The sequence below is a fragment of the Pan troglodytes genome, chromosome 13, assembly GCF_028858775.2.
Source record: "Pan troglodytes isolate AG18354 chromosome 13, NHGRI_mPanTro3-v2.0_pri, whole genome shotgun sequence".
NCBI classification, from domain to species: domain Eukaryota; kingdom Metazoa; phylum Chordata; class Mammalia; order Primates; family Hominidae; genus Pan; species Pan troglodytes.
The window spans coordinates 88,510,637-88,522,706 of record NC_072411.2 but is presented as its reverse complement, the minus strand read 5'-3'; positions in this window follow the sequence as shown (position 1 = coordinate 88,522,706).

The following is a 12,070-nucleotide window of genomic DNA, read 5'->3' as shown; positions in this document are numbered from 1 at the left end:
TGATTATTATTATGAGGCAAATGAATTATAAGTAACAAATATGGGGAAGTTACAAAGAATCTAGAGTCTCATAATGTTATGATAATGGCTCCAGTTTCATGGTTCATAACTTCCTCTGTCTCCTGACCTTTGCTTTCGTTTTTTCCTCTGAAGTGTAGCCCAGGTAGAGAACAAAGATCCTTTCTTGCCTCAAGTGGAAAATACACATTTCTGAATATAGTACATGCTCTTATAGCACTCTCCCTCATACACTATTTCTTCATACATTTTAGAAATAAGGAAGTCCAACTCATTGAATTCACTACTTTTTGAAATAAGGTACATGGTTTTTCCTGGTCTCAAATAGCAAATGGTAGCAGGGCTGGGACTTTTATGTCTTCTACTGCTATTTTTATTGACCTTACAATTCAAACGAAACTTTCACAAAACAGTGCTTAGAAGGCATAGTCCAAGGGTTACAATTCAAATACCCAAGAAAGCAGGGCTATAAACTTGAGCGTCAGGATGAGTGAAATACATTAGGAAGTTGTGGGAACAGTGTTAAACCTGAGGTAAATGCCCACCGTAAAAGAACTAAAAGAAAAACTGTCAAACCTGACTGCTTCGATTTGGTAGACAGGCTGTGAATTTACTGCCTTGGATATAGCCATTTGGATAACTTTACATTTATTGGAATGTATCAGATGTAATAGATTAAGGCAGTAGATTTTGTACTGAATAGAAATTATTGTTTGCTATCCAGCATTCTAATGTCCTTCTGTATAGGAAGGAAGCCCTTCTTACAGAAGGAAGCCCTATGTCTCAGGCTTTTAATCTCAAGAAAACAAGACAAAGACTCAAAGTGTAGGAATTTTTCAGGGCATTAGAATGCATGTATGGTATTACGAGTCCAGTGGCGGCAGGCCAGTGTGGCAAGATCCATACAAGTCCTTACTTCATTCTTTGCTATTATTTCTTGCTTCTTTTATTTCCCAAGCCTGATTTTCCAGGCTTCCTATAGATTCTGTGAACAATATTTCCATAAACATATTTGAAGACATAGCTAGAAGGTGGCCATCTGCAAGCCAAGAGAGAAGCCTTGGAAGAAACCAAACATGCTGACACCTTGATCTCAGCCTACTAGCCCCCAAAACTATGAGAAAATAAATTTCTGTTTTTTAAGCCACCCAGTCTGTGGTACTTTGTTATTGCAGCCCTAGTAAACTAAGACAGACTCTGATTGATAATAGACCAAACTGTGCTATGGGGTGGTGGGCAGAGACAAGACTACTAGTTTATCTAAATAAATTTTTGTCATAAAGATAGGACTCATTTGGCCATATAAATTGCTGATCTGTTTTATGGGTTGAGGCAGTACATATTAGGAAGTATTTTGATTTAAATAGTGAATGCTTCAAAATTCTGACATATAGTCAGTCTCCTTTAAGACTTTTTTCCCTCTGAATTAAGATATTACAAAAGATTTGCTAGTGTTTCAGTAAAGCATATAAAATGTCTTTTACCTTGTCAGTTTGAATTTCAATACTGTAAACTTTCACTCCAGCCTACACTGATGCAAAATTTTCTTAAAGTAGGTGATTTAAGTGGGTGAATTCTCTGTTTCTATTTGAAATATTTCTTGGTACCATTATGATAATAGTTATTATGGCATTTGTCAAGAAACCAAGATGTACGATTTCCAAATATTTTTTGCCTCGTTGACACTTAAATCATTTCCAATGATTTAAATCAACCATGTCATTTCCCTAGTAATAGTTTTCTAATGGCTTCTTATGTCTTTCTAAAGGCAGTGTAAGGGATTCCACATCTTCCTCAGCCTATAACATCTGCTTTTTATCTTCTGTTATTTCAGTTCTTACTCCTCATTTTAGGCCAGCTTTTCCTATTCCCCACCTTCATATTCCCTCTCTACTCTTATGTGCCTTCGAACTTTTCATAGTCTTATGTGTATACCTCCCCCCACCACCAAAAAAAAACCTATCTACCTTCCATCTAGGTATCATAACTAGAAACTTTGGTGAGTCATCTTTGATTCTTTTTTCAACCTCCAAATCCAGTCAAATCAATTCATAGTGATTCTATATCTTAAGGAACCTCTTTCAAATTATTTCCTTCCTACTTTACTATCCTATTTCAGGGCCAGATTTTTACTTGGACTATTGCAAGTGTTTCTCTTGATCTAATTTCTTCACAATGCATTACTCCAAAAGTAAATTTTCAAATGTATGAATTTGATAGTGTCACCCTATTTCATAACTTCTTTGAAGACCTCCCATATACATATATACAGGTTTAATTTGCATTGATGATTATTCCATAGCTACAATAGTTAATTTTCCTGTAATAAGCGTAAACATTTTTCATACATTTATATAGTCTTAGAAGACAAAATCAAAACCCTGTAAGGAATTTTTTTTTCTTCTCGGTAAGTTTGTAAACTGAGACATGATATTTTATTGTTTTCCCATAACGCATTGCATATTTTCGTAAATATAGGTGCTTAATAAATGTATATTTTAGTGGTTCTCAAATTATGCTCATATGAAAGAGTTCAGTAGGTTGGACTAAGATGATCTACTAAACTGAATGATGATGTATTTCTAATTAACAGAAAAATATTTTTTTTTCAATTTTAAGCTTTTTTCCCTCATAGTCATTCTTAAAAAATTAGTAGATTGCTAGCATTTTTCACCTAGCAGATTAAAAAAAAAAAGAAACAGTAATGGATCAAATATTTCATGTGACTGGAAAACCTATATATTCAAAATAATGTGGGGACATTTATGTAAAATATGGTCTTATGTTACAGTCTTTTTGGTGAAATTAAATTTATTAATATATTTTAAATTTTTCCATATAACACCACAAATTCCAGGTATTTGCTACCTGAAAACATTTCAGAACCACTGTTTTAATGGATTGAATACCATCTCACCTTATAGCTGGATTTAGTGTCATTTATCCTTGAATCCTAAAACCTTTGAAGTGGGAAAGTTGTTCCTAAAAGAACTATCAAATTAGATTCTTCTTATGAAAGCTAATTTTCCATTTCTTTTTTATGACACACTGTATAAAAGGTTATGTTTTATAGTCAAAATATGTGGGTTAAATTTCTTCCCTTCCACTTATATAGGTGACTTTAGGCAAATTGTTGGACACTGGTAAGCTTTACTCTTCTTATATATAAAAGAGGAATAATACTGTTCCTAGCTCATAGGGCTATTGGAAGGATGAAATGATATAATGCATGTAAGTCACTTATTAGAGTACTTGGCACATGTAAACACATAATTAGTGGATACTACTATATAATTCAGGTCACAGTGTAAAGAAGTAAGGAATTCAGCATTGATACATTAATTTCTAAATGAGCTTACTCCAGTAAATATGGAGAATATAAAATCAGGAGATTGGGTGACTGAATGTGGGAGCTGAGGGGAAGAAGTCAGAAAGTAGAAGAGGATCCAGGTGGCAAGCATGGGCAAGTGATCAATGTGGGTGCCAGGGAGGTTACATAGGCAATGATTGGAATGTGTGGCCAGGGCAAGAAATAACATATCCAGTTTTGGCTCTGCTGAATTTATGGTCCTAGTGCGTCATTTATGTGGCAAAATCCAATGGTATATATTTGACTTGTAAACTCAGAAGAGAGTTTAGAACATGGGGGCCAATGGGAATGGATTACTTTGAGAAAGATTGTAGAGAGCCAAAAAAGAATAAAAATGTGAGGAACAATGTTTAAAAGGTAAATACAGAAAAAGAAGTTTAGGGAGGAAAGTGAAAAGAGGCAACTGTGGCAGGGACCCTAGGGAGAAGAACCTTTTGGGTAGTAGAGTATCAACAGGGCCTGGTAATTTTGCCTTGAGTTGGCTTAAATACGGCTACTTACTCATTCCACATTAGGATGAATCATACTGGACATCCAATTTAAGACATGGCTATCTGAAACAAGTGTATATTTCCAACTCTATTGACCTATATTTCTTTTCTTACATATATGGATACTGCCATCTGCTGATAACTGGCATTTTTGAGGGGTCTTTTTTGTAATTATGACATTGTATTTAAGGTATCGTTTCCCTTGTTCCCTTTTTGGATATATTCTTCCCACAGGTCTCCACATGGCTGACTCATTTTCATCCTACAGATAGCAGCTCAGGTGGCAATTCTTCTAAACAGTTATCCCTGACCACTACATCTAAACAACTTCTACCCTCTGCTCCTAGTTAATATCTATGTCATCATGTGTTTCACTCCTTTAATTTTAGATTTATCTTAATTTGTAATTACTTTGTGTTTTTATGTCTTCATTTCTTACTTGGGTGTCTCTTGTCCCAGAATATAAGCTTCATGGGAGCAGGAACCTTGGCTCCCATCAGGTGCCTAATGCAACCTGTCTCTTAGAAAGAGCTCAATAAATGTGCTTTTAAAAATGAGTGATGGCGGCTGGGTGCAGTGGCTCACGCCTATAATCTCAGCACTTTGGGGGGCCAAATGTGAATCACTTGAGCCCAGGAGTTCGAGACTAGTTTGGCAACATGGCGATACCCCGTCTCTACTAAAAACACAAAAATTAGCTGGGCGTGGTGGCACATGCCTGTAATCCCAGCTACTTGGAAGGCTGAGGCACGAGAGTAGCTTGAACCTAGGAGGGGGAGGTTGCAGTGAGCGGAGATTGTGCCACTGCACTCCAGCCTGCGCAAGGAGCGAGACTTGGTCTTGGAAAAAAAAAAGATGATGAGCGAGAACTAGAGCTGGCTGAGAGTTCTTGCCCCATTTGTGCTATAAGAGTATATTTAGTTTTGGTATTTATCTTATCTTTTGAATATGAATTTAACAAAATCTTCTGTGCCAAGATGTTATGATCACCCTGATACATCTGGGGATTTTCCCAATAATAATGGTGATGTGCTATTTGTCCCTAAGTCCAAGATTACACAATAAAGGAACAAAATTAATAGATGGCACTTACAAGGATAAATGTCTTTAACTAGGTGTATGCATACATTTGTAGGTGCCTTTTCTTTTGAGTTGCCCTGATGATGCCTCAGCTGCTTGTCATGGAATGTGGGTTTGTAATAGTGGGGAATGGGAAATGGGCAATGTGGAAAGGAAAACGTTGCTAATATATTTACTTGTGCTCTGGACGCGAAATAGCACTTCGTCTTCTTCAATGATGCAGATTAACAACACAAAATGAGAAAAGATTTCAAAAACTCTGTGAGAGAGGTCTTTTCCAGCAACAGATTATTCTGGAAGTCCTGGAGGGGGCCAGCAATTGTCACTAGCAATTATATTTTCTGAATTAAATAATGGAAAACAGTCTGAAACATTTATTCATGTTCATACAAAGACAAAAGGACAAAATGTTTGAAACTGAATCAGTCCTAAAGTCATTCACAAAGTATAGGTTAACAAAGATATGCCATCAGTATATGGAAGATAATGTGGAAACATAGTAGATGAAATGACTTCCCACCTAGGGAAGTCAGAGAGAGCTTCGTGAAAGAGGTGCTATTTGAACTCTGGCAACAGGAGTTTCCCTAGCAGAGCAGAGAGTAGTGGGTATTGCGGGCAGAGGAAATAGCATGTGCAAATATGTGAATGTGTGCAAGTACATGTCATTTTCAGGGAATGACAATTATTTGGTGAAGGTTTGTTGAGACAGTGACGAGATGAAGCTAAAACATATTAGGATCAGATTTTAAAGGGCCTTATATATCATTTTAAAGAGCTTGGGCTCTTTAAACTGGTTATTGGTGAGCCATTCAAGGCTTTTATAGAGATATATGAGCTCACATCTATATTTTAGCCAAGATAAATATGACAAAAAGTAAATTAGAATGGGGAGAGACTAGACATAGAGAAATCAGTTATTAGGCTACTGCAGTAGACTTGGAGAGGAATGATGACAGCCTGTACAAAGATGGTAATGATGATGAGAAGAAAATAAATTGAGAGTTATTTAGAAGGCATAAACAGTAGGGATAAATCCATATCAAAGGATATGAGAGGTAAGAAGGAGAAGTAGGAATTGAGGATGATTCATGTTTTCTAACGTGGGTAATTGGATTGAAGATATAAAGAGCCAAATTGGAGCAATGGGGAAGAAAAACAGAAGTTTAGTTTTGGACAGATTGTATTGGCTTTCTAGGTGGAGATGTAGGATAATTGGTAGTTGAAAATACAAATATGGGTTTGGGAAAGGTATCGAGGCTAGAAACTGATTTTAGATTCCTCTATAATATAGATGACAATTGAAACAATGGGAATAGTTGAGATCACCCAGGGAGGGTGAATATGATGATAAGAGGGCAGAGGTAAGACCCTTAAGTAGCAGCAACATTCAGGAAATAAAATGTAGAAGTCTGTGGTAGTATAAAATACATTCATAAATTAATTGATACTCTTAAGAGGTGGAGCTTAATTCCCCTCTTTTTTAGTGTTGGGCTGGATTTAATGGCTTACTCCCAATAAATAAAATTAAAGCAGAAGTAACAGTGTATAATTTCTATGGCATAAAAAGTACTGTAGCTTTCTCTGTGTCTCTCTGGCTCACTCGCTCACTCTCTCACTCTTTCTGTCTCCCTCTCTCTCTTCCTCATTGTTTGATCTGGCGAAATCTATTTGTAATGTTGTGAAAACACTCAAGCAGCCTGTGAAGAGATCCATGTGGTGAGGAATAAAGGCTTCTTGCTAATAGCCAGTGAGGAACTGAGACATCTGTAAAAAGCTAGCGACAGACTAAGACCTTTACCAACAGCCACATGGGTGAACCATTGTGGAAATGAATCCTCTAGTCCCACTCAAGCCTTTAGATTGCTGTAGCCCCAGTCAATATTTGACTGTAACCTCATGAGAGACTCTAAGCCAGAAGGGTGTTTTCCCTTTCCCCCAAGACATTTCTTTATTTTATTTTATTTATTTATTTTTTTATTATTATTATACTTCAAGTTTTAGGGTACATGTGCACAATGTGCAGGTTAGTTACATATGTATACATCTGCCATGCTGGTGTGCTGCACCCATTAACTCGTCATTTAGCATTAGGTATATCTCCTAATGCTATCCCTCCCCCCGCCCCCCACCCCACAACAGTCCCGAGAGTGTGATGTTCCCCTTCCTGTGGTCCATGTGTTCTCATTGTTCAATTCCCATCTATGAGTGAGAACATGCGGTGTTTGGTTTTTTGTCCTTGCGATAGTTTACTGAGAATGATGATTTCCAATTTCATTCATGTCCCTACAAAGGACATGAACTCATCATTTTTTATGGCTGCTTAGTATTCCATGGTGTATATGTGCCACATTTTCTTAATCCAGTCTATCATTGTTGGACATTTGGGTTGGTTCCAAGTCTTTGCTATTGTGAATAGTGCTGCAATAAACATACATGTGCATGTGTCTTTATAGCAGTATGATTTATAGTCCTTTGGGTATATACCCAATAATGGGATGGCTGGGTCAAATGGTATTTCTAGTTCTAGATCCCTGAGGAATTGCCACACTGTCTTCCACAATGGTTGAACTAGTTTACAGTCCCACCAACAGTGTAAAAGTGTTCCTATTTCTCCACATCCTCTCCAGCAGCTGTTGTTTCCTGACTTTGTAATGATTGCCATTCTAACTGGTGTGAGATGGTATCTCATTGTGGTTTTGATTTGCCTTTCTCTGATGGCCAGTGATGGTGAGCATTTTTTCATGTGTTTTTTGGCTGCATAAATGTCTTCTTTTGAGAAGTGTCTGTTCATGTCCTTTGCCCACTTTTTGATGGGGTTGTTTGTTTTTTTCTTGTAAATTTGTTTGAGTTCATTGTAGATTCTAGATATTAGCCCTTTGTCAGATGAGTAGGTTGCGAAAATTTTCTCCCATTTTGTAGGTTGCCTGTTCACTCTGATGGTAGTTTCTTTTGCTGTGCAGAAGCTCTTGAGTTTAATTAGATCCCATTTGTCAATTTTGGCTTTTGTTGCCATTGCTTTTGGTGTTTTAGACATGAAGTCCTTGCCCATGCCTATGTCCTGAATGGTAATGCCTAGGTTTTCTTCTAGGGTTTTTATGGTTTTAGGTCTAACATTTAAGTCTTTAATCCATCTTGAATTAATTTTTGTATAAGGTGTAAGGAAGGGATCCAGTTTCAGCTTTCTACATATGGCTAGCCAGTTCTCCCAGCACCATGTATTAAATAGGGAATCCTTTCCCCATTGCTTGTTTTTCTCAGGTTTGTCAAAGATCAGATAGTTGTAGATATGCGGCATTATTTCTGAAGGCTCTGTTCTGTTGCATTGATCTATATCTCTGTTTTGGTACCACTACCATGCTGTTTTGGTTACCGTAGCCTCCTAGTATAGTTTGAAGTTAGGTAGCATGATGCCTCCAGCTTTGTTCTTTTGGCTTAGGATTGACTTGGCGATGCGGGCTCTTTTTTTAGTTCCATATGAACTTTAAAGTAGTTTTTTCCAATTCTGTGAAGAAAGTCATTGGTAGCTTGATGAGGATGGCATAGAATCTATAAATTACCTTGGGCAGTATGGCCATTTTCATGATATTGATTCTTCCTACCCATGAGCATGGAATGTTCTTCCATTTGTTTGTATCCTCTTTTATTTCGTTGAACAGTGGTTTGTAGTTCTCCTTGAAGAGGTCCTTCACATCCCTTGTAAGTTGGATTCCTAGGTATTTTATTCTCTTTGAAGCAATTGTGAATGGGAATTCACTCATGATTTGGCGCTCTGTTTGTCTGTTATTGGTGTATAAGAATGCTTGTGATTTTTGTATATTGATTTTGTATCCTGAGACTTTGCTGAAGTTGCTTATCAGCTTAAGGAGATTTTGGGCTGAGACAATGGGGTTTTCTAGATATACAATCATGTCGTCTGCAAACAGGGACAATTTGACTTCCTTTTTTCCTAATTGAATACCCTTTATTTCCTTCTCCTGCCTAATTGCTCTGGCCAGAACTTTCAGCACTATGTTGAATAGGAGTGGTGAGAAAGGGTGTCCCTGTCTTGTGCCAGTTTTCAAAGGGAATGCTTCCAGTTTTTGCCCATTCAGTATGATATTGGCTGTGGGTTTGTCATAAATAGCTCTTATTATTTTGAGATACGTCCCATCAGTACCTAATTTATTGAGAGTTTTTAGCATGAAGTGTTGTTGAATTTTGTCAAAGGCCTTTTCTGCATCTATTGAGATAATCATGTGGTTTTTGTCTTTTCCCCCAAGACATTTCTAAATTCCTGACCAACAGAAACTTTGAGGTAATTAATGTTTGCTGTTTCAAGCCAGTAAGTTATTGTCTATTTAATTGTTATTATTATTTTTTGAGATGGAGTTTTGTGCTTGTTGCTGAGGCTGGAGTGCAGTGGTGCAATCTCCGTTCACTGCAACCTCCACCTCCTGGGTTCAAGCGATTCTCCTGCCTCAGCCTCCCAAGTGGCTGGGATTAAAGGCGTGAGCCACCAAGCCCAGGTAATTTTTATATTTTTAGTAGATACGGGGTTTCGCCATGTTGGCCAGGCTGGTCTTGAACTTTTGACCTCAGGTAATCCACCCACCTCGGCTTCCCAAAGTGCTGAGATTACAGGCATGAGCCATAGCATCTGGCCCTATTAAATTATTTTAACTTTTATTTAGGTTCAGGGGTACATGGGCAGGTTTGTTATACAGGTAAACTCGTGTCATGAGGGTTTGATGTATAGATTTTTTGTCATCCAGGTACTAAGCATAGTATCTGATAGTCACTTCTCCGGATCCTCTCCCTCCTCCCACCATTTACCATCAAGTAGGCCCAGTGTCTGTCGTTCCCCTCTATTTCTATTGGTTCTCATTATTTAGCTCCCACTTACAAGTGAAAACATGCAGTATCTGATTTACTGTTCCTGCATTAGTTTGCTAAACATAGTGGCCTCCAACTCCATCCATGTTCCTGTAAAGGACATGATCTTGTTCTTTTTTATGGCTGCATGGTATTCTATGGTGTATATGTACCACATGTTCTTTATACTGTCTGCTGTTGATGGGCTTTTAGGTTGATTCCACATCTTTGCTATTGTGAACAATGCTTCAGTGAACATTAATGGGCATGTGTCTCTGTGGTAGAACAATTTATATTCCTTTGGGTGTATACCCAGTAATGGGATTGCTGGGTTGAATGATAGTTCTGCTTATAGCTCTTTGAGGAATCATCACACTGCTTTCCACAATGGAACTAATTTACACTCCCACCAACAGTGTATAAGCATTTCCTTGTCTCTGCAACCTCACCAGCATTTTTTTTTTTGACTTTTTAATAAAAGCCCTTCTGACCGGTGTGACTTCATACCTCATTGTGGTTTTGATTTGCATTTCTCTAATGATCAGTGATGTTGAGCTTTTGTTCATATGCTTGTTTGCCACATGTATGTCTTCTTTTGAAAAGTGTCTGCTCATGTCCTTTGTCTACTTTTTAATGTGGTTGTTTTTTGCTTGTAAATTTGTTTAAGTTCCTTATAGATGCTGAATATTAGACTTATGTCAAATGCATAGTTTGTAAATATTTTCACCCATTCTGTAGGTTGTCTGTTTACTCTGTTTATAGTTTATTTTGCTGTGAAGAAGCACTTAAGTTTAATTAGATCCCATTTGTCAATTTTTGCTTTTGTTGCAATTGCTTTTGATGTCTTTGTCATGAAATCTTTGTAGGTCCTATGTCCAGAGCAGTATTGCCTAGGTTGTTAATATGGTTCAGCTATGTCCCCACCCAAATCTCACCTTGAATTATAATAATAGCCAAGTGTCAAGGGCGGGGCCAAGTGGAGATAATTGAATCATGGGGATGGTTTACCCCATACTGTTCTCATGGTAGTGAATAAGTCTCACATGATGGTTTTATAAAGGGGAGTTCCCCTGCGCAAGCTCTCTTGCCTGCTGCCATGTAAAATGTGACTTGCTCCCCATTCACCTTCTACCATGATTGTAAGGCCACCCCAGCCATGTGGAACTGAGTCAATTAAACCTCTTTCCCTTATAAACTACCTTTATAAACTGTCTTTATTAGCAGCATGAGAACAGACTAATACTGTTGTCTTCTAGGGTTTTTATAGTTTTGGGTTTTACATTTAAGTCTTTAATCCATCGTGAGTTAATTTCTGTATATGGTGTAAGGAGGGGGTCCAGTTTTAATCTTCTGCATATAGCTAGCCAGCTATCCCAGCACCATTTATTGAATAGGAAATCCTTTCCCCATTGCTTGTTTTTGTCAGCTTTGTTGAAGATCAGATGGTTGTAGGCATGCACCCTCATTTCTGGGCTCTCTATTCTATTCCATTGGTCTGTGTGTCTGTTTTTGTACCAGTACCATGCTGTTTTGGTTACTGTAGCCTTGTAGTATAGTCTGAAGTTGGGTAACATGATTCCTCCAGCTTTGTTCTTTTTGCTTAGGATCACCTTGGCTATTTTTTCCCTTTTTTGATTCCATATGAATTTTAAAATAGTTTTTTTCTAGTTCCATGAAGAATGTCATTGGTAGTTTAATAGGAATAGCATTGAATCTATATATTGGCTTGTGCAGTATGGCCATTTTGATGATATTGATTCTTCTTATCCATGAGCATGGAATGTTTTCCCATATATTTGTATCACATCTGATTTCTTTGAGCAGTGTTTTATAATTTTTATTGTACAGACTTTTTACCTCTCTGGTTAGCTGTATTCCTAGGTATTTGATTCTTTTTGTGTCAAGCCACTAAGTCTTAGGATAATTTGTTACACAGTAATAGATAATTAACACAAAGACATTGAAGAAGACATTGAAGAAGAAAAGACAAGGAGTTAACAAAGAAGTAGAAGGGAGATAAGGAAAGAGTTGTGTTGAGAAAACCAAGAAGGAAGAGTTTTCAGAAGAGAAATGGTGTCAAATGCTATAGGAAAATGATCATGATACAATTGAAGAAGCCCTTTGGGTGTGGTTAGAAGGACACTGGGTGGCTTAAATGAGATGAACTTGATTGGAGTTGATGGTGATGGAAGCCGTATTATAATGGGTGGAACAATCAAGTAGAATGTGGGAACAGTAAATATAAATGACTTAAGGATAT